The sequence below is a fragment of the Doryrhamphus excisus genome, linkage group LG9 (genome assembly GCF_037039965.1).
Source record: "Doryrhamphus excisus strain RoL-2023G ecotype Guam linkage group LG9, RoL_Dexc_Guam_v1.1, whole genome shotgun sequence".
Classification (NCBI taxonomy): Eukaryota; Metazoa; Chordata; class Actinopteri; order Syngnathiformes; family Syngnathidae; genus Doryrhamphus; species Doryrhamphus excisus.
Genome location: NC_136365.1, coordinates 3,638,074 through 3,662,059, shown reverse-complemented (window position 1 = coordinate 3,662,059; position 23,986 = coordinate 3,638,074). Strand labels below are relative to the sequence as shown.

Sequence of the window (23,986 nt, the reverse complement as noted above, 5' to 3'; positions counted from 1 at the left end):
AATAATAATATCTTCAGATATTACTACAGCTCTATGTTTGAATGGGATAGTTTCAAAAACACATTTTTTTTATTATTCGGGCGCTCAGAACTTGATGGTTTGGTCCATGGGCTCAAGCAGACTTTCATTCACATAATAAAAACAATGGTTTTATTTACAATTCAGTCACTTGTAATACTTTATAAAAGTCGCACTTTATGTCCATGTAACTCTGGACCTATCTGCACATAGTATATCTATACAATAGTACAACTAAGATATTTAATTCTGTATTCTGGTGATGTAGTACTCAAACACAATGTGACTACAGTACCGGGGTACACAAAGAGCACAGGCATTGATCACTCAGCGATTCCTTCATCCCGCATCCCCTGACTCTGCCATGACCCTGCCCCACATACGCCCCCCCAGCCATGGTTACCTCCCACCGACAGCCAGCTTCCAGGCTTAAACATACAAACTTTCTACAATGGCCGTCAACAACCAGTGTCTCACTGGGATAGACGAGCGGCTTGGATTTGTGAAAAGTGTGAGAGAAACACGGAGGCATTGTAAGAGGAAGAGAAATTAGAATGGAATAGTTCACAGTCCCGGCTGTCACAGAAAGCACGTATCCCACAAGACATCTCTTCTCCACTAAACTAAAAAGCTTTTGGGGTCCGCTTGGGGTTCCCGGCTGGAAGAAATCTCATATGCATCACTGCTAATCTATTCATTCATTCATTTTCTACCGCTTTCTTTCCTCACAAGAGTCGCGGAGTGCTGGAGCCTATCCCAGCTGTCTTCGGGCGAGAGGCGGGGTACACCCTGGACTGGTCGCCAGCCAATCACAGGGCACATATAGACAAACAACCATTCACACTCACATTCATACCTATGGATAATTTGGAGTTGCCAATTAACCTAGCATGTTTTTGGAATGTGGGAGGAAACCGGAGAAAACCCACGCATGCACGGGGAGAACATGCAAAGTCCACACGGAGATGGCCGAGGGTGGAATTGAACCCTGGTCCTCCTAGCTGTGAGGTCTGGGCACTAACCACTCGACCGCCGTGCCGCCCACTATGTATATGCATATGCAAAATATGTTGTGTTTAAACAAGCGACAAGGACAGGGACAAATATGAGGTAAATCAAGTCGTGCTGAGATCCACATCCACAGACAATAAACATACTTGTTTATTTGTATGTCCTGGAATTAAAAGATAGCAAACAAGCCTGGAAGAAAGAAGCATCATCATTTACGGCTCATTTCGGACATAGAGACAACAGGCTCGCAAGCATCACTATTAATGAATGCTTGTACTGTGATGGCGGCCCCAATGGGCTGAATCTTTGCTGCCTGCTTATCAGAGTCCTCTGTTGGCATTTAACTGACAAGCATCGTGAACCAAACAGAGAAATGACTTCTCAGCTATTTCCTCTGTAAAGGCCTGCAGGCAATTATCATTGAAGCACACCATTCCGCTGCAAAATGTGTCTTGTGGAAGGGCTTAGTCGGGGATGAGCATGCATAATCAGTCCAATTCCCAGCATAGTAAATTGATGCTAACGTCATTCTGACATAACAATATGGAATCATTCAATTACTGCTACAACAAAATACCATTTGAGGAGTTAATAAGTAAATATTACAGCATATTGCAGTTAAACACATGCAAGCTCTAATCAAAAACAGTTTTTCCCCACAATATGTAATAAAAATTGAGTTAATCCATGCCAGAGAATGCCATCTATCCTATATGCCAGGGGTCTCAAACACGCGGCCCGCGGGCCAAATGTGGCCCGCAGGACACTCGTTTGAGGCCCCCGCCTTGATATGAAAGTTTAATGTTTGATATGGATGCTGTATGGTATCATGTACCCAGAAAAAAATATTACGTTTGATTAATGTTCATGTTAAAGGTTAAATAACTGTTAATAGTTATCCTCCCTATCCGTGTGGAAGTGGTAAGTTTTTGGCTATTTAAGTTGAAAGGAAATAACTTGGAGGCTACCGTTTAGGTCGCTAGCTCTCTAGTTTGCGAGTTAGCATGTGTCTCAAGACCCTGCAGTTGCGCAATATGTTGTAAATAAAAAGAGTATAAATGCAACTATAGTCGTGTTTTGTCATGACTTGTCTTGTTTTTATTCAACTCCATTTTCTGTAAAGTGTCTTTGAGTATTTTGAAAAGCGCTATACAAATAAAATGTATTATTATTATTAATAGGTCCCCTTAAAATATACAGTATTTACAGTTGTTATACATACATTTTGATTCAGATATTATAATTATGTTCACTAGTTTCAAATCCTTTGGGTTGGTTGAGAAAGCTAAAAAAAAAAAAAAAGTATGTTTTGCTTTTACTGACATCTTTGTTCCTGCTGAGAAAACTCATTTGTAGCGCTCTCTTTTTCCAATTTTCACCTCCACATGTTTTTTTTTAACCAATTCTCTACTGATGTTCCTCAGTGCTGCGATCACATCAACACAGTCTTGGTCTTCAAGTTCCTTATTATAATACCTAATGAACGTATTTGCTTATAAGGCAAAACTGCATGTAATGAGCCCCCGAGCCTGTGAATGTGACGTGTTTAAGATGTTGATAAAAAGCCACTTTTTACAGCGGAACCTCACACAGGAGCATAAAAAGAGCTGGAAATTTGTTTCAAGTGAGACGAACCGCAGCAAGAAGAGTTCAAGCATATCTGCCAACATCGCAGACGAGAAGATAACTTCCAAAGAAAACACGGCGCCGTCTGAGAGAGTCGTAAGATTCTCCGTTTAATGATTTTTACTGTAGATGTGAAGTCTTTACATTGATTGACTAGACACCATAAATACAAGCCAGAATGTCCACTTAAGATTTCCATCATCAGGTAACACTATAGTGGCGTTACATATAGAAATATTTTTTACCCGGGAAGCCAAAGTAAATAAATGATAATATACCATTTCATGTAAAAAAAACAGTCAATTTGACTTCTGAACATTTTAAAACTTCTAGCCTGAGGTGCTAAACAAAACAAGCTGCCAACATTTTCTTTTTCGGCGTGGTTCGAAGACATCAAATTATATTACACTGGACTTTTTCCTCCATGAGGTTGTTCTCATAAGCATTATGAGTTAAAGTTCATGAACTTACTTTACTTGGGAAAAGGTTAAAGTGAACTCCTGGTATGTGTTTCATAAGTCTTAAAGTCTCCTACGGTTTCATGCAGTAGGTGTGATGTTAAACACAAAAGGCCAAAGCCATGTCATTACATTTACATTATTTGAGCGGGGGCTGGTTGTTGACATTTATGACAGTGTACAGAACCGAGAACAGAGGGGGTGTCCAAACTTTTTCCCAAGAGGGCCGCATAATAAAAAAAAAAAAAAAAAGAAAAAATGGACCACTTGGACTTCTCATCTCCGCTTTGTTTGTTTGTTCTGTTGCCGGTTGGCTAACATATTTAAATATCTGTAATTGCACTACTTTTATAAAACTGTTTGATACCTCATTTATGACTCCTCTTCATAAAAAGTAATAAAAAAAAAGTAATAATAAATAATTCATGTAACTCTGTGAGTATGTGTCAGTAATTAAATCACTTTAAAAAATATTTAAATAACTCAAATTAGTCATTAATTAAATACACAATTGAATACTTAAATGTGTTATTACATAAATACACCATTAAGTAATTAAATGCATCAAGTGTCTTTAAATGAGCCATTAAATAAGTAAAATATCAATTCATTTCATGTAAGTATTTCAATATTTGGAATAATTTCACTAATTATTTCACTGTTGAATTATTTATTTATGATTTAGTTAATGATTTCGGTATAATTGCTTCGTGGAGTTGTGGTCACATGATTTCATGTTTCAGTCAGTTCGATTGCAGCAGATCTGGAATTCACAACAACCATTCACAGTCGCTAATTAACCTAGCATGTTTTTGGAATGTGGGAGGAAACCGGAAAAAAACCACGCATGCACAGGAAGAACATGCAAGTGGAGAATCGAACCCGGGTCTTGCTGATCTCCTGACTGTGTGGCCTACGTGCTAACCACTCGACCACCGTGTGGACCATTGCAATTGTTATGATTGAAAATGCTTAGTTTGGCAATAAAGATGCACAATTTGCTTAAAAAAAATATATATATATATATATTTTTTACCAATAACAGGCCGTATTCAACCATAAAACACCACAATTAATTCATTATTATATCTAAAAAAAAAACAAAAAAAAAACATTTCACATCACTTTTTGACATCTCTGAATTCTAAACATTTATCCAACATGCGGTGACATTTATCCACAAGCTTCTCTCTTGGCCAACCGTGATTCCCAGCATGGAAATGAGCACAAACACACACAGACACGCACACAAATATGCCGCAGCTCCAACCTATCGTCTAATTTTCGAGGGAAAGGACCTGATCAGCTCCAAGCTGCTCCATAAATAAGAGCTCACCACGGGTGGGAAAGTACAATAAAATGCAACAGTGGAAAAAGCACTGAGACGCAACTCCCTCCAGTCAGCGAGACAGGTCACATGAGGGATGTCACAAGGGTCAAAGGTTGTCGAACTACCTTGGGTGGCATAGTTTGGTTTCCCCCGCAAAATCCTCCCTCGGGGAGCAACGAGGAGACTTTGGACTTTTCATGGACAAACACAAACTGATCTCTCGGTGCCCCCGCTGCGCCTTGACATCTACGCACTATTCCCATGTTACACATCATGTGCACTGCAAAGCAGCTGGGGGAGACATTTCAAAGATAAATGTATTCAGTCATGAGCACATGGAAGCCTGGGCGGGTTATTAAAGGAAAATGTTATCATATCATATCATATCCTTGCCAGTGGTAACAAAACTCCAATGACGTGACAAAAATAAACATTTATGGTATCACTGCAAACTTCAACCATAATATTCAACTCCAGTCAGGGATGCCCAGTTGGAGAATCAAATCCATGTCTTCCTGATCTTCTGACTATGTAGCCGACAGTCGATATTCCTAATATTTCCACCTTTCAGCGTATTGTAGCAGATTCGTAAGCTAGTAACAGTGAGGATTCCCAACTCCAATTCGGAAAAAATATATACAGTAAACCTCGGATATATCGGAAATTAGCTCACAACGGACAGATAAAAAAGAACCAATTTTTCTGTAATGCATTTTCCAATAAAAATTCATTGCATATATCGGATTTTTTTATAACGGATTTCGCCTATTTCGGACAAAATCTCCAGTCACGTTCCAATGCATTTCCATGAAATTTCCCTCGCATATATCGGATGGCCGCATCATGGCGCTCCGATTCGCCGAATCGTGACAGGCCGCTATACGACGTCATTTGCAGCGTTTTACAGCGTTGCCTGCGCATCCAGATACATTGGAAACATAGTCAAGGAAGTGCCTTTTTATAACGGATAAAATCCGATTTACGCATATACCGGATATAAATCCGATATATGCGTAAAACTGACATTTTCCGGTATACACATATAACGGATTTCGCTTATATCGGACAAAACCAGTGGGAACAATTGAAACCGATATATCCGAGTTTTACTGTATGACCGTTGACCCATGCTAGCAGTTTTAGGATCTGTTCAAGTTTTGCTCAGCAGGGGTCAGCGACCGCTGACCTCGGTTATGGTAGCATATCCAGATAGAAAATGAGGGTTCATAAAAGGAACATGTACTAATGACAAAAAAAATTAATAAAAAGCAGTTGGAGGAGCCCAACAATTTTAGCACTCCGATAAACCGAACTCAATTGAATGCATCACTTTGCACCCAGGGGTGCTGTTATGAACATCTCAAAGTCTGGCGTCAATTAAAGGACACTTTAAGATTTACGACAACAGAGATTTATAGCTTCCATGCGCAAATCAGTACAGAATAATAAAAACATACACAATATATGAAGGATTCCAGATGAGTAACTAATCTGACATGACACATCTGGATGAGGCATCCGGACCTTTTTTTTTTTTTTTTTTTTTTATGTGTGTCAGCGATACAGTCGCCCCCTTATCATTTTGCAGTTGAAACATCTCTCAATCACTCTATAGCATTTTTTTTCACAAATCCATTATTCAATAAATGATCCCTGCTTTGCGGTTGATTATGGTCTATTAGGGCGCTTCCCAAATTGTTTACACTCTATTTACTAACTTCATTCATTCATTCATTTTTTACCGCTTTTTCCTCACGAGGGTCGCGGGGGGTGCTGGAGCCTATCCCAGCTGTCTTCGGGCGAGAGGCGGGATACACGCTGGACTGGTCGCCAACCAATCACAGGGCACATATAGACAAACAACCATTCACACTCATTCCCATTCATAACTATGGACAATTTGGAGTGGCCAATTAACATGCAAACTCCACACAGAGATGACCAAGGGTGGGATTGAACCCTGGTCTCCTAGCTGTGAGGTCTGCGCACTAACCACTCGACCGCTGTGCCGCCCCTATTTACTAACTTGAATTAGTTAATTAATTTTACCGTAATTCCAGGTCATGTCGGACCACATCATCAGCAAAAAAAAATATATAGAAATCCAGTCCTACAGCCACCAAACCGGATCCACTCAAAACTTTGGCCGTGCCAAGAAATTCTGTCCATAAAATTAGCAAACAAAATCGGTGACTGGCGGAGTGCAAACCTCACGGGAAACAAGTCCGATTTTTTTTTGCTGAAATGCAGACCAAGATCTGACACCGATCATACAGGGAGTAAACCACCTGAATTAGGTGGTCCGGTACCCCATATTCTTGCAGTACTCCCCACAGTATTCCTCAAGAAACACAGTCGAATGCCTTCTTCAAGTGCACAAAAAACATGTGGACTCCCGTGGACCCTTAAGGTACCTCCCGAGAGTGTAGATTCGGTCCACAGTTTCACTACCAGGATGAAAATAAAGGTGGCTGTAGGGGTGTTATTTCATGTCTATAGCTCTCTAATGATGTTTTCTATGTTCTAACTGCAAAAAAATTCAGTTTATTAATATTAACTTCACTTATCCCAGTCGGGTGAGGAAACAAAAGAGGTACAATTATAATGTCACAGGCTGCCACTTAATTCCCTTTTCATTATAGAATCCATAGAGTGCACCAGTAATGATGCCACTAGCGAAGCCTGCACCTGTACAACATTACACACATGCTCTCAACGGTAAAACACGTCATCTCATTATTTTGGGAACATTTGTGTGTGTAACTGGAATTTATTTTTCATGCTTTTTGAGATATGTTCTGTTTTTTTTTCCTGTGCGTCAAAGCAGGGCCTCTATCGATTTCACAGTCCTGAACAGCTGTGGTTAAAAGTGAAATACATATTTGCACACAACACATAAAGTGCTGTGTATATGTTTTAGGATGCCTCTGATTTTGGTGTTTTAATGGCCTTTGTTGTTGTGCCGGCATCTTACAATTTGTATTGTAAGAAATAAGGGAGATAGCACTAGGCTAATATGTGTTACTGCACATAAAATAACACCCATGCTATGGTTCTAGGCCAGGGGTGGGCAAACTACGGCCCGGGGGCCACATCCGGCCCGCCAAGTGTTTGAATACGGCCCGCCCAATCTTTCCAAAGTATTTCATTTAAACTCAACATACAACCTGGCATCATGGCCTGAGCCAACCTTTTGATGGTTTTATCAATTTCGTTTTTTGACATGGTCTGTTGTTTACAAAGTGTTCCTGAAAAAAGGGACACAAGCACATAATAATAATAATAATTATAATAATTATTATTATTATTAGATGATTATAATTATTATTAGAACTACTATGATTATTATAATTATTATATTAATGCTAATTATTATATTAATTATATAATATTATTGTTATATTTGCATATTCTACATAATAATAATATAATAATTATTATTTTAATTTTATTGCAATTATTATAATATTTTATTATTTTTGAAATATTTAAATATAAATATAAAATAATAAATAATAATAGCAGATTGCATGACAATTTTACAGATACAATAATACCAGGTGGACTGTTACGTGTAAAATATATAGTCTGCCCCCCCCCCCCCCCGGAAATTTTGTCATATCAATGCGGCCCGCGAGTCAAAAAGTTTGCCCACCCCTGTTCTAGGCAATAACGTCACATCAGTCATTGTGCTAAAACTGTAACTGGAAGGGTCAACCAGTTCATTTGTAGAGGGGAGGGTGCACACAATTTATACAGATATACAATTTATTAGCACTATTTGAATCTCTATATTATTAATATTATTATTGGATGCATCCGTCCCCCATATCTCACAGACCTGCTCCATCCACACAATCCCCCCGCGTCCCCTTCGCTCCTCAGACTCCAACCTCCTGGCACTCCCCCTGTAAGACCAAGCTCCGAACCTGGGGAGACAGAGCCTTCTCCATCGCTGCCCCCCCCCACCCTCTGGAACTCTTTGCCCCCATTCACTCCGTGCTTGCCCTGACCTTCCCAGTTTCAAAAAACAACTAAAAACCCACCTCTTTAAATCTGTTTTTAATGTCTAACTTTTTTTATCATGTTTTAACTGTGTATTAACCAATGAATGTTGTATTTTTATGTATCTTTTACTCTGTTTACTTGCTTTTATTCAACTCCATTCTTCTGTAAAGTGTCTTTCAGTATTTTGAAAAGCGCCATACAAATAAAATGTATTATAATTATTATTATTATTATCATTACAATCACGCCTGTCCACCATAAACCAGGAATAATTCCATGTGGACTGTTAGAATTACAGACGTGAAATAGTGTGTATTAAATATATAGGGCTTGAATTTCTGGGCGCAGCGCAAGATGGCGAAGGGTGGCCAACCACCGCTGTGGTTAGATGGACTTCCGGTGTTGTGCCGCTAGGAAGTCTGCTCCTCTGTGACATCACAAAGGAACGGTTTTGCAACGCCCTCTGAAACCGAGCATTCTGAGCCGTTCCCAAACTTGTTTCAGCGCTCACTCCCAAATACGTAAACTTCATTATCTGTAACTTCGGCATCGTCAGAAAAGTGACTTCCGTCATGGCAGCTTGGGAATAAATTAACACAATTTCATGAGACAAATAAGTTGTAAATGTAGGTCACATACTTCTGCTAGCGTTTAGGCCTGCGGAGAAGGCCTCGCTGGCAGCGACTGCACGCCACACAAAACTGTAAATCTGAAAGTGGTGTCTGATTATACTCCCAAATATTTGACTCTCATGGAGATATTAAAAACAAATGGTATAATATTGCACAATATAGTCTTCCCCATCTGTTGTGCTGCTGTGCTGTGATATCATAAGCATCAATCAATGATCATATAGCCTGAAGATTTCAGCCTCGGCATGTGAGAAACATCAGCTGTGGATTAAAAGGTAGCATATGTGCCAAGATGGAGACGAGCAAAACTTTCGGAAGTATTTCCATAACTAAATACAAAAATGAGAAACGTCAGACGTCAAGTGGATTATTCCTCTATTAGCACTTTTATCCAGATCTTCACCACAATGTAATGAATACTTTCTGGGTTTATGCACCACCCCTCTTCAAAGTTTTGTGTATTTATTTTTTTTTATTGTTACTGTAATCCTGCTGAGTGTGACTTACTCTTTTACTATGTCAAAATGATTGCTGTGTGACTTTTGCACAGTACTGTACATTAGAGTATTTTTGGAAGTGTATGTAGTATATATATTCCATAAACAAGTAATCATCATGCATAAATAAATGTATAAATACAGTAAAGTCTCGTTATATCGATATAACGGGAGTCGGAAAAAATACCGATATAACCGGACTATCCATATATCCGATCCTGCGCCGAACTGCATTAAAAGTGGGCAATAATAAACTCGACATTGTTGTATAGTATAGAACAATGTCGAGCATCTTAAATCAATCTTTGCTTAAGGATTTCAATACCAAAAAAGAAAGAACACGGCGAACTGGAAGCAGCCGTTCGCCGTGTTCTTTTTTGGTATTGAAATCCTTAAGCAAAGATTGATTTAAGCTGCTTTTGTATCGATATAAGCAGACCAAATTGGCTGGCGGGAGATGAAAAGGGCATCGTAGTAACCGGATTATCATAATAACCGTGTATCGTACTAACGGAACTAATTATATCATAAAAGACAAGAAATTTGCCGGGAAATGAAAATAGTATCGTTATAAGTAGTAATTCGTTATAACCGATATCAATATAACGAGACTTTACTGTAAATCCCTAAAAGCATGCGCTTCTGTGAGAAATATTTAGAAGGTTCTTGTATCTTTGCTCCAAAAACATTGTTTTAAAACAAGCACATGAATTCCTTGTTAAAAATATATAAGTATATGTATATTCTTACAATGCAAAACACAAAATACACTGTCAGTCATGTTCTTGTTTGTTGAAAGATCACATTTTGTCATAAGGTTATTATTTCAGGAAGATATTTGTTCCTTGGGTTTGATTCTGCATCGGCATTTGGCACTGGCAATTCAAGGGATGGAGTTGTGGAGTGTGTGTGTGTGTGTGTGTGTGTGTGTGTGTGTGTTTAGCGTGTCACATCCATGAGAGCATTTAGCGCGTCTACCAGTGCTGACAGTTCTATCAACAAAGTCTGAGCGTCTAAGCAGTGTTTGCTGAAAAGGAGGTGCGGTTCAAAGGACATTCATCTTGATTAGGATTTCTTTTCACTGAAGAAGTCAAGAAGTAAGCTTGCATGTAATTGGATTTCACACACTTTAACAAAAACTAATATAAAGTGCAAGCAGACACATGGCAACAAAGTTATTCTATTAGATTATGATTTCCGTGGCTCCCCTAGGCTTTCATTCCAAGGGGAAAAAACAAGTAAATAGGATTTAATTTAATTAAAAAAGCAAATAAAAGCATTGTTTATATATAAAAAGCTTATGTTGCAGTTAGCGGGCACAGTAAATATGCTTCTTTCTATTTGTGCAAGTCAATTTAAACCTTTCATTCATTCATTTTCGCTTTTTCCTCACGAGGGTCGCAGGGGTTGCTGGAGCCTATCCCAGCTGTCTTTGGGCGAGAGGCGGGGTACACCCTGGACTGGTCGCCAGCCAATCACAGGGCACATATAGACAAACAACCATTCACACTCGCATTCATACCTATGGACAATTTGGAGTCGCTAATTAACCTAGCATGTTTTTGGAATGTGGGAATGGGGGAGGAAACCGTAGTACCCGGAGAAAAGTACCCCGGAGAACATGCAAACTCCACACAGAGATGGCCGAGGGTGGAATTGAACCCTGGTCTCCTAGCTGTGAGGTCTGCGCGCTAACCACTTTACCACCGTACAATTTTTTGACATGTAATATGACTTTTCATTTCGTCAATACTCTTGTGGTGGATAATTAAATGATACCTGTAACTAACTGCAATCTAAAGCCTAAATATTACAGTGAAAACTCCTATGTAGCCGTTCCAAAACATCGGACAAAAACAGAAATGTACAAAAACAGAAGCAATTTCCCAATTAAGATATCATGTAAAAACACTACATTAATAAAAACAAAAATTTTTCTCACTGAAAACAGTGTGAAAAATAATGAACATAATGAAACTACTGTGTATATACTGTATAATATATTATAAACATATATATATATGTAATAAAAATCAGGTTCCACAAAGCAGCTTTTGTTCCTCCATCCTCCAGTGATGCTGCACCCTGCTTCACAATGCCGGAATTTAACTCAATATGTTTTTTTTCCACAGGCAGCACATAACCACACTGGACATTGGACAAAGTCTTTAGAAATGGGACATGTTTACAATGGGGTTTCATCTTGTTTGTGTATCGCTTTGTTGACAGATCATTAATCATCATTTAAAGGTTCCCGTCATCAGTATTTGTATTCTGTCTTGATTAAACTGAGTGGTATGTGGTCCCCTGAGAAAGTCCTGCTCAATGTCAGCCTGTGTGAAGACAGCAACAAGTGATTATTATATGATGATTATTATTATTGGGAGCACGTTGGTTCCAAACCGCATGACTTTGTTCCCATAATATTTAGACTTCATTCACATAATATCGTAGGTTTTATTGTGCTTTATTGTGTTTTGTTTGTTTCTCGTAATATTAAGACTGCGAGGGGATGCGGGTTAGGCATCATAACAGCATCATTGAAGCATGGATGAAAGAACCAGCAATCGGTTTTAAAGGAAAATTACACTTTTTTTGAATTTTCACAATCCTTATGTAAACACATCATATAAAAATATTTATTTCCCTTTTCTGTGCCTTCCATTGAAAGAAAACTAGTTAGAATGAGCTAGCAAACAATGCACGTCATCGTCATTGGGACTTTGACACTAAAAACCCTTGTATGTACCATTTCTATAACTGACCTGTATATTAACCGAGCTACAGCGATATTGTTATTGTAGCAGCTAACACGAAGTACTATATTTCTGGCGGAGTGACACAGCGCCTCACATACCTCGAGCTACTCCCCGAATTGATGCTACCTAGGTTGGAAAAGTTAACGCTAGGTTATAAATCATGCCTTGCACGTGTATTGTTGAAGGTTGGTCAACTTTGAGGTTCCTTAAACTACCAACAAAAACAACGGGACAGACTGAAAGCGGTGGAAACCGGCTCTCGGCTTAGACCCGATGACATCGCTACGAAAACTCAGCGAAGATACTCATTTGTTCGGAGCATTTTTTTTTTTTTACCCGAGGACTATCGTGCTGGAAGATACAGCTATTCCATCAGTCGGCTTCCCAATGAGAGCAGACGTTGCAATAAGTAACTGTGTGGTTGTTTGATTCACGCCTATCACACAGCAACATTATTCTCTGCCTGTGGGGGGGGGGGGGGGGTGGACATCTTACCTTGTTAACGGAAGTAGCGTTAGTTCAGTCAATGGGCTCTCTGAAATCGATGCACCTAGGAAAGAAGTTGAGTAAAGTTTTAAATCATTAAAATACGGCAATATACAAAAAATATATAAAATATATCAAAAAAATACTGGAGGTATGACATATTATCATCAACGTATTTGTGAATGCATGATCACAGCAGAAATATAAAACAATAAAACATTTCTACGAGTTTTTAGAGTCAAAATAGGTATGTCCTAATGATGTGCATTGTTTGCTAGCTCATTATAGCTGGCTTTCTCTTAACAGAACACACAGAAAAGGGAACGTGATGGGAAATTTTTTTTTAAAAAGTGTAATTTTCCTTTAAGTAGCCAGACAGTCAATCTGTAGCATGCAGGTGCACCCAAATGTTCAATGGGTAGACAACATGCGGAACAGGAGGGGCAAATGTGAACACATATGAACATCCTATGAATATGAATGTGGTTCTAGTTTGTGATACATTCACTGACTTCTGTTTTTGGTTGCCGTATTTGCAGCTCCAGTAAATATGTTTAAAACATGAAAAACTCATCCAGTATTGCTATTTTATTTCCTACCAGGGACTCGATTCCACAGGTGATGAGTATCAAAACATTTTATAATTGATGAGGGATTACAAATCCAGTGATGATCTCAGCCTTTCTTCAAAACAATGACATACCGGTGCTTATGGCTGCTCTTGGATCAATAAGGAGATATAAAACCTTGCTTATCCTGTCTGGAATCTATCACTAACATGCACTGTTTGGACAATTTAAAGCCCGTGCACAGTGAAATAACGTAAGGCTTGCGGAGTGTTTCCTTTCCTCATCAGGACCAGATGGCATCAACCATTAGTGAAGAACTCCATCTCCACTGGAAAATGTTGGATTTCACAGTCAAGTTTCCTTGTTGTGTGACTGAGCTACTGACACTGATGTCAACGCAGCACAGATGCTATTTAATCCATGTCTAGTAGTCACCTGAAGGTAAACAGAAGGAATATCCATGCCTTTGTGTGTTTATTATAGGACCATTCATCATATTTGGAGTACTTTCATTACAAGTGTTTATTTTACAATTAAGGTGCATGAAAAAAAATCCACTATCAGGCCAGATGACATGAGCCTAATGTGTGTTGAAAATACTAAATAAACAGTAAAACATGTCTAGGTGGAGGAGAAAACCCTCTCAGATGTCCATCAGGATAACATACGTGACCAATGGGGGTCTTTACGGTGTTTGCCAGCTGAACAAATAACACCAGGAGAAGAACGTCAAGATGTAAAGCAGATAAACAACTTTTACTGTACATCAGGGGTCTCAAACACGCGGCCCGTGGGCCAAATGTGGCTCGCAGGACACTAGTTTGAGGCCCCCGCCTTGATATGAAAGTTTAATGTTTGATATGGATGCTGTATGGTATCATGTACCCAGAAAAAATTATTACGTTTGATTAATGTTCATGTTAAAGGTTAAATAACTGTTAATAGTTATCCTCCCTATCCGTGTGGAAGTGGTAAGTTTTTGGCTATTTAAGTTTAAAGGAAATAACTTGGAGGCTACCGTTTAGGTCGCTAGCTCTCTAGTTTGCGAGTTAGCATGTGTCTCAAGACCCTGCAGTTGCGCAATATGTTGTAAATAAAAAGAGTATAAATGTGACTATAGTCGTGTTTTGTCATGTCTACAGGGCTCTAATAATGTTTTGTTCATTTTAATCTGAAAAATATAATTTGTCTACCCACCAACTATATGTGGTTTCTTAAGTTTTTATTATTTGCCGTTTTTTTATTATTATTATTATTATTATATTTATTTATTACTGATTGATTGATTTTCTTTATTCTAATGGGTGACATAATGGGTGTTAATTCATGTCTATATGATTCCAATAAATGTATTTAAAAGATTGTAAACAGGTTTCCTATCCAATTACTACAAAAATACCAAAATATTTCATTCATAAAGAAGTAATCCTACTCAGAAATTCACTTATCACGGTCTGTCTGGAACCAATTAACTCGATAAAGGAGGGATAAGACGAAAGTCACAGAAAAGTTCAAACTTCTTTTTACTCTAGAGTGACATTTCCAAGGTCGTTACATTATTATGTTATGTTATGTTCATCTAATAAATGTTTGAATGCAACTGGTGCTGAATGCTCTCTAAAGCGTCTAAACGCTACACTCTATGAAGCGAGTGATCACATGACGCCACGGCGCGCACGGTCAGCAGACCTCTCTTAAATAAACAAACGTGAGAATTAATTACCATCTGGCTGAAACCGGACCAGAGTCGTGACGCTTCCTCCTGTCCACTTGATCTACAACAGAGGTGAGCGTTCCAATCACAAACAACCCTTAACCCCTGAATTAGCATCGTTGCCATGGCGATCTCTTTGGAAAAAGAAGACTTGCGGCCCATCTAATTAGACCACTGAATTTATTTTTAGAGGACGGATTCAATGTTCACGTACTGGTATGCAAGCATAGGTATGCATAAATATTACTCTGATGTTTCAATTACCACAATTTATGCCCTGTGAAGTAAAAAAAGGCTGTAAAAATACACAGTACCACAGTACCATGTGTACACCAGGTGGAATCTTATAGAGCTGAGTTACAGTCAATATAAGAAGGCATTATAAAAGGGAAGTTTGAATTATAATTGATGGATCCCTGCTTGTTCGTTTTGGGGTTTTTTTGGGGGGGGGGGTGGATTACTGGTATTCCATAGTGTGTTAATTTTTTTATGCTAAATTTAGAAATATATACAGTAAAGTCTCTTTATATCGATATCGGTTATAACAAATTACTGCTTATTATGATACTATTTTCATTTCCCGGCAAATTTCTAGTCTTTTATGATATAATTAGTTCTGTTACTACGATACCCGGTTATTATGATAATCCGGTTACTACGATGCCCTTTTCATCTCCCGCCAGCCAATTTGGTCTGCTTATATCGATACAAAAGCAGCTTAAATCAATCTTTGCTTAAGGATTTCAATACCAAAAAAGAACACGGCGAACGGCTGCTTCCAGTCAACTTTATTTTTCACACTTCCACCACCAGAGCGCAGCACACACACCGATTCCCGCACTTCCTGGTTCACAGGTCATTCTCAACCCGCCCCACATAGCTGGCCAAACACATGCCTGCAACAGAAGAACCAACTGACATAGCATACACACCTATTCCAACGAAGACACAAGCGTACAAATACATGTATTTAATTGTGTTGTATTCAGATATCTTTTTATCGCTTGCAATAATCACTGTTTTTCATATGTACATGCTGGCGTTCGTGGTTTCTCTCGTGTGTATAGATTCTATAGATTTGTATAGATTCTATACACACGAGAGAGTTGGCAGTTGGTTCTTCTGTATCTATATGATATTCATCTATATGTGTTTACATAAGGATTGCGAAAGATTGATTTAAGCTGCTCGACATTGTTCTATACTATAGAACAATGTGGAGTGCATTATTGCCCACTTTTAATGCAGTTCGGTGCAGGATCGGATATATCGACAGTCCGGTTATATCGATATTTTTTCAGACTCCCGACAATATCGATATAACGAGACTTTACTGTAAAACATTTGAGGGCGATTTGAAACAGCCACTTGTACCAGCGATCTTGCCATCTTGTCCTTTCAGTCTCTACCCAAAGTTCAAGACCATAAGTTAGGGTCGGAAGGCAGATCGGCCAGTAAATCGGGAACTCTTTCAGCTCTGCTCTTTCATGACTTTTCGCAGCTTTAGCTTTTTCACAGAAATCAGCAGATTTCGGCATTGAGATCGATTGGAGCATCCCTACTTCCAGCAAAAGCCTTCAACACAACAAGCATTCATTCATTTTCTACCGCTTTTTCCTCACGAGGGTCGTGGGGGGTGCAAATTTGCGCGGGCCGCACTAACATTAAACTTTCATATCAAGGCGGGGGCCTCAAACTAGTGTCCTGCGGGCCACGTGTTTGAGACCCCTGACCTAAGGCTTTTGCCCAAGTATCATATTAGCCATGAGCTTGGGTTTATGATATATTTTTACAGTTCCATGTCTTGGCTTTAATTGACCATACAAGAGATCGTCATTGTGTCTGAAAATATCTCCCTTCCCAAAGACTGCGTGGCGCTCAGAGTGGCTCCCACGGGGACATGTTGGCTAATAACAGCACACAATCAGTGAGTGTGTCATTTTTCTCCTATTCGGACGGACGTATAAGAGAGAGAAGAAAGAGAGAGCGTTCCTCCTCCAGATTCTCAGGGTGGCCTGCCTTAGTGGCAGAATGGCCGGTTCCTGTGTTTGTGCCTGTTCCTGTCTCCCGCTGTCACCCTGAGGCACGTCGCCATTGTTTCCGTATAGTAAGCACCGGAGGTCACGGCTGCGCTCTCGTTCGACACGGACAGCGGAGCTGGGTGCGATGAGGGGACGAGGCTCCTACCAGAACAGGTTCCACCTACTGTAAACGGGTGAAGTGGATGCAGTGAGACGGCCTGCAACATCTAAAAGGACACACTTGCAGTGTACACAAATAGACGCGGTCCACTTTCACATGCACGTCCACCTTTTGTTGTTCAGAAGGGGGATTCCAAGATTTCTGGAAAACAGTATACAGGTAGACTCCCGGTCTGCTTACAAGGACACTTTGAACTTTATGGACATTGGGAATGTTGTAAACAACAAAACAATGACAAACATGTTTGATTGTGATCGGTATAGGGGGGGGGGGTGACAACGGGGTGGGAAACTTTTACTGGGGAATTTTAACATTCAAAAAATTGTCAGGCGGCACGGCGGTCGAGTGGTTAGCGCGCAGACCTCACAGCTAATTTGGAGTCGCCAATTAACCTAGCATGTTTTTGGAATGTGGGAGGAAACCGGAGTACCCGGGGAAAACCCACGCATGCACGGGGAGAACATGCAAACTCCACACAGAGACGGCCGAGGGTGGAATTGAACCCTGGTCTCCTAGCAGTGAGGTCTGCGCGCTAACCACTATATGTGCATAAGGCACATATAAAGAATGTTTTTAGGTATAATTGGAATTGACCCGAATACATTTAATTTTTGGGCGGCACGGTGGTCTAGTGGTTAGCAGACCTCACAGCAAGGAGACCAGGGTTCAATTCCGTCCATCTCTGTGTGGAGTTTGCATGTTCTTCCCGTGCATGTGTGGGTTTTCTCCGGGTACTCCGGTTTCCTCCCACATTCCAAAAACATGCTAGGTTAATTGGCGACTCCAAATTGTCCATAGGTATGAATGTGAGTGTGAATGGTTGTTTGTCTATATGTGCCCTGTGATTGGCTGGCGACCAGTCCAGGGTGTACCCCGCCTCTCGCCTGAAGACAGCTGGGATAGGCTCCAGCATACCCTGTGACCCTAGTAATGATAAGCGGCATCGAAAATTGACAGACGGATGGATGAACTAATCAAACACCTACTATGTTTGTTGTTCAAATTAAGGGTGTAAAATACAGCATCCCAAACTGTATTTGTTTTTACTCTTACCAGGACAAGAAGCATTATGGTGGCAATGGGCTCCAGCTAAGAAATCATCAGCCAGAATGAATGCCACCCTCGAATGGGCCTTTTACCTCTAAATAGTCTCACATATTGTATTGTATTCTACTGTAGTCATAGAATTGAACTCGGTCCTCTGCACACATACAAATACCAAGCAATACATATTATGTCCATATGTCATATGAGTCCATAGAAAATGAAAGCGTGACAGGCCATAGTTAAACTAGGGTGTAGTCTGTGTAGTGAAACATTACTTCCCTGCAATTTTGACAGAACTACCAAAATCATATCTGATTCCCCCAAGAATATGTCAGTTGGGCGAAACTGACACCACACATGTCAATTTAAAAAAAAAAAAAAAAACCTTCTTGAACCCTTGACTCAGTGCAGAGAACCATTTTCTTAATAATACTGTCATTTGAAATCATTATACGGTTTGCCTCGTATTGATTTTAAAGTGTCCTGGTTCAGGTTCTGGAAAGAAAATCTTAAAAGGAGTCCGATTACAATATCGCTAATAAACAAAAAGTTGCAGCATTTCTCTGACATGTTTTAGTCGTAGGTTTGTGTTTCTTTTACATTTTCATGTAATCTGCAGTGTTTATGTAATTGCAGTATTTTCCCATTGTATAAGTTTTATGATGTTTTTAGTTTTGGATCATTTCTATATTGAAGCATTTGTCTGTTGCTTTGTCTGTTATTCACAATATTCATTCATTTTCTACCGCTTTTTCCTCACTAGGGTCACGGGGGTGCTGGAGCCTATCCCAGCTGTCTTCGGGCGAGAGGCGGGGTACACCCTGGACTGGTCGCCAGCCAATCACAGGGCACATATAGACAAACAACCATTCACACTCACATTCATACCTATGGACAATTAGAGTTAGCCAATTAACCTAGCATGTTTTTGGAATGTTGGGAGGAAACCGGAGTACCCGGAGAAAACCCACGCATGCACGAGGAGAACATGCAAACTCCACACAGAGATGGCCGAGGGTGGAATTGAACCCTAGTCTCCTAGCTATGAGGTCTGCACGCTAACCACTAGACCGCCGTGCCGCCTCATTCACTATATATGAAAAATAACATTATTGTTATTATTATTATTGTGTTGGTGAGATGATTGTGAAAGCTTTTAATATAAATGTAAGATAAATGCGGTTTGTTAAAATAATAACTAATTGTTATGCAAAAACTTTGTCCGCAGCCATGGTTCGATGCTCATTATCACAAGTCAGCGCTCCTTCTATTTTAATGCTATGTATTGTAGAAGCTCATGAACTATATTTTGCACAATGGGGCTGGCTGATAATAGCATAATGGAGCTATAAACCTGAAAATTGATGTACAACAAAACGCTGACTTCCTCTCCTGCTCATTGTGTTGTTTTAATGCCGAGGACTCGAGGCCTGCAGCACAACAATACGTGAGCAGATTACAATCGCTCAGCACCCATAGAGTACCCACCACCACCCCAAACCACCCACACCACCCTCATGTTGATGAGCTCGGCCTTGAGGAAATCCTCTGCAGCTCCACAGCGGAGACCGTCAGTCTGACCTGATGAGAGCCGCCAAGCTAAACAAGACTAATCAGCCATATAAATCATGCCCGTACACCTATGACACCTCCCTGATGAGGAACATGGTTGTTGTGACCTAGGAGCATGTAGGGCTATAAAACTACACGGGGAACAGTGTTGGGAACACGTAGAGAACCACAATGTTCCTCCCGGCATCCTGTATTAGCCTCGTCAGGCTGCGGTGGAACAGCTTTCTTTCTGCAGGAACCCCCCACTGAGTGAGGCTTTGCTTTCAAAGAATCCAAAACGCAAAGCAGGGCCCATTAGGCTTTTCTCTTCTGGTCCGGGGTGAGAACTTGTCTTCAATGCTGTATAGTAAAGATTTAGTGCACTTAGAGCAGCTCAAAAGGGTTTGAGTGTTGTACAATTAACAACTAATCCATGAACTTTGCCCACCTAACACAAAGACACATACAATATCATTTGGAGGAACCTCCAAATTCCATTCACCCATTTTCTACTGTCAGCAGTGAGCTGGAGCCTATCCCAGAAGCAGGGTACTCGTCGCCAGTTAATGTTCATTCATTCATTTTCTACCGCTTTTTCCTCACGAGGGTCGCCGGGGTTGCTGGAGCCTATCCCAGCTGTCTTTGGGCAAGAAGCGGGGTACACCCTGGACTGGTCGCCAGCCAATCACAGGGCACATATAGACAAACAACCATTCACACTCACATTCATACCTATGGACAATTTGGAGTCGCTAATTAACCTAGCATGTTTTTGGAATGTGGGAGGAAACCGGAGTACCCGGGGAAAACCCACGCATTCACAGGGAGAACATGCAAACTCCACACAGAGATGGCCGAGGGTGGAATTGAACCCTGGTCTCCTAGCAGTGAGGTCTGCGCGCTAACCACTAGACCGCCGTGCATAAGGCACATGTAAAGAATGTTTTTAGGTATAATTGGAATTGACCCGAATACATTTAATTTTTGGGCAGCACGGTGGTCTAGTGGTTAGCGCGCAGACCTCACAGCTAGGTGACCAGGGTTCAATTCCCCCATCGTTTGCATGTTTGCATGTTCTCCCCGTGCATGCGTGGGTTTTCTCCGGGTACTCCGGTTTCCTCCCACATTCCAAAAACATGCTAGGTTAATTGGCGACTCCAAATTGTCCATAGGTATGAATGTGAGTGTGAATGGTTGTTTGTCTATATGTGCCCTGTGATTGGCTGGCGACCAGTCCGGGGTGTACCCCACCTCTCGCCCGAAGACAGCTGGGATAGGCTCCAGCACCCTCCGCGACCCTTGTGAGGAAAAAGCGGTAGAAAATGAATGAATGAACATTTAATTTTTTGTCATCAAAAAAAAGTGTGAAGATGCGTCGTCATGGGTCACGAGTTCCAGCTTTTCTTTCTGTCACTCACGAGACACTCGGTTCACAAGATGAGACGAAACAGACACCCATGCACATGGCAAAATTATTGAGTTTATTTTAATTCATTGTTTTGCTTAATTAATTTCTTTATTATCTTCCCGGGCCGAGTGCCGACAACACAATTTTTTCCTGAACAAGGAATCTTGTTACCTTTTAATCTCACGGGATCTGATGGCATGAGATCCCATCACACCCACAGACATGCTCGCAAATGTTGGTCAGAATAATGGCGATCAATGAAGCAGAGTCATCAAACAACCGTTGAGCATCTAAGAAATGGAAAAAGTTTTTTCCCAAAAAATTTCCCGCCAGAAAAATACACGGTTTACCACTTACTCCCCTGTCAGAACTGTACAACCGCTCAGTGATCAGGAAGTCTAGGACCGGAAAAACACATATAAAAAAAATTCCATCTGCTATAACCATCCTGAATACCTCGAAATAGAATATTTTACTCTTCAACATGCACTAATCACCTGTCTTAATTCTTTGTTTTTAGCCTGTTTTTAGTTTAAAATGTGTCAATGAAAACTTCCATACACCAGCAAGAGTCTTCAAAACGTTTTTAAATCATTAATATTTATATTTAAGGTTTTATGTCAGCAGTTTGATCCTAAAATGGATGAACTATTTTCTATGGGAAAAATGTATTGTAAAAGTGAACCACATTGGAGGTGGACCAGCATCCCCAAATAGTCCATATCTGACCTCAAAGGTTCTACTGTAAATAACCTTAAAAGGACAAGGGAATCTGAGATTTTATTAGTGTCATCTGGGAAAACCAAATGGGGAGATGGCTTCAGCTCTGTCCATATTTAATCATTCTTGAAAATAAATCATTCGAAAGGCTTTCTCTTTTGACTCCAAAAGAGACATTTGTGTTGTGTGTTTTAGGAAAAGAATGAAGGAAAAAGGTTTGGTAGCGCTTCAAAGGCGGGAATACTTGGACTCGGAGAAGCAAACCAAGAGATGTTTGACCCGATGGTCACACAATGGATGTTGTGATGCGTAGAGTCCATTGTCTATTGTCAGATTCTCCCAGCCTCACCCTGTGTTACCCCACAACATGCCCCCTCGACTATTAGTGGAAAAAACAACGACTGAACAAGTGAATCCTGAACCCTTTTTTGTTTTTAAACACATCCCAATAGAGAGTGCTTTGTCTGGCCCGGGCCCAGGTTTCCATAGCAGTGGGACTGCCTAAAACAATTACTGAACAGAGGAAACATGAAACAAGTCCAGCAACACGGCCTCTTCTCCTTATATTCAATCCTTTTTCATTTCACTCAATAAAGGAATGTTTCACTTGCAAGTGTAAGCAGCGTGGGTGGTGGTGGACTTACTGAGGCAACCAATGCAACGTTTCAATCATGTCCCAATGTCCTCACTGTTGTCGCTTACAAAATAGGATTTCTCTTCAACAAGGGTAATGATCAGGCTTCAGGTTTACCTCCGCTCCATGTGGTTCAGATTTGCTAGGAGACATATAGTGGACTGGAGATATGGAGGGGATCAGGGATTGTTTGTGGTGAAAAAGAAAAAAATCCTCCACTGTAGAGCTCATAACGTTTCAGGTTAAAGTTTCACTCACAGCACCAGAACAATTAAATCAATTCAATGAGGAAGGAAGGAAGGAAGGAAGGAAGGAAGGAAAGAAGGAAAGAAGGAAAGAAGGAAAGAAGGAAAGAAGGAAAGAAGGAAGGAAGGAAGGAAGGAAGGAAGGAAGGAAGGAAGGAAGGAAGGAAGGAAGGAAGGAAGGAAGGGAAGAAACAAAGGAAGGAATGAACGAAGGAAGGATGGATTATACAAATAAAAATAATAACAATGTGGAAGGAAGGAAGGAAGGAAGGATGGATTTTACTACTAATAATAATAACAATGTGGAAGGAAGGAAGGAAGGAAGGAAGGAAGGAAGGAAGGAAGGAAGGAAGGAAGGAAGGATGGATTTTACAAATAATAATAATAACAATGTGGAAGAAAGAAAGGAAGGAAGGAAGGAAGGAAGGGTTATACAAATAATAATAATGTGGAAGGAAGGAAGGAAGGAAGGAAGGATTATACAAATAATAATAATAACAATGTAGAAGGAAGGAAGAAAGGAGGAAAGGAGGAAAGGAAGAAAGGAAGAAAGGAAGAAAGGAAGAAAGGAAGAAAGGAAGAAAGGAAGAAAGCAAGGAAGAAAGGAAGAAAGGAAGAATGCAAGGAAGAAAGGAAGAAAGCAAGGAAGCAAGCAAGGAAGCAAGCAAGGAAGCAAGCAAGGAAGCAAGCAAGGAAGAAAGCAAGGAAGCAAGCAAGGAAGAAAGCAAGGAAGGAAGCAAGGAAGAAAGCAAGGAAGAAAGGAAGCAAGGAAGAAAGGAAGCAAGGAAGAAAGCAAGGAAGAAAGGAAGAAAGCAAGGAAGAAAGGAAGAAAGGAAGCAAGGAAGCAAGGAAGCAAGGAAGCAAGGAAGAAAGGAAGCAAGCAAGGAAGCAAGGAAGCAAGGAAGAAAGCAAGGAAGAAAGCAAGGAAGCAAGCAAGGAAGCAAGCAAGGAAGCAAGCAAGGAAGCAAGCAAGGAAGCAAGCAAGGAAGCAAGCAAGGAAGCAAGCAAGGAAGGAAGCAAGCAAGGAAGGAAGCAAGCAAGGAAGGAAGCAAGCAAGGAAGGAAGCAAGCA

General features: G+C 40.3%; 1 long non-coding RNA gene across 1 annotated transcript in view; it reads right to left on the bottom strand.

Moving 5' to 3' along the window:
* The window catches only part of LOC144899791 (uncharacterized), a 68,320-nt gene extending 45,461 nt beyond the window's left edge, over positions 1-22,859 (bottom strand). Inside the window, exons 1-2 of the long non-coding RNA XR_013628093.1 lie at positions 22,681-22,859; positions 12,835-12,889 (exon numbers count right to left, since the gene is read on the bottom strand). This is a non-coding gene — a long non-coding RNA (uncharacterized LOC144899791). The remainder of the gene's footprint in view (positions 1-12,834; positions 12,890-22,680) is intronic.
* Positions 22,860-23,986: the final 1,127 nt, after the last annotated feature.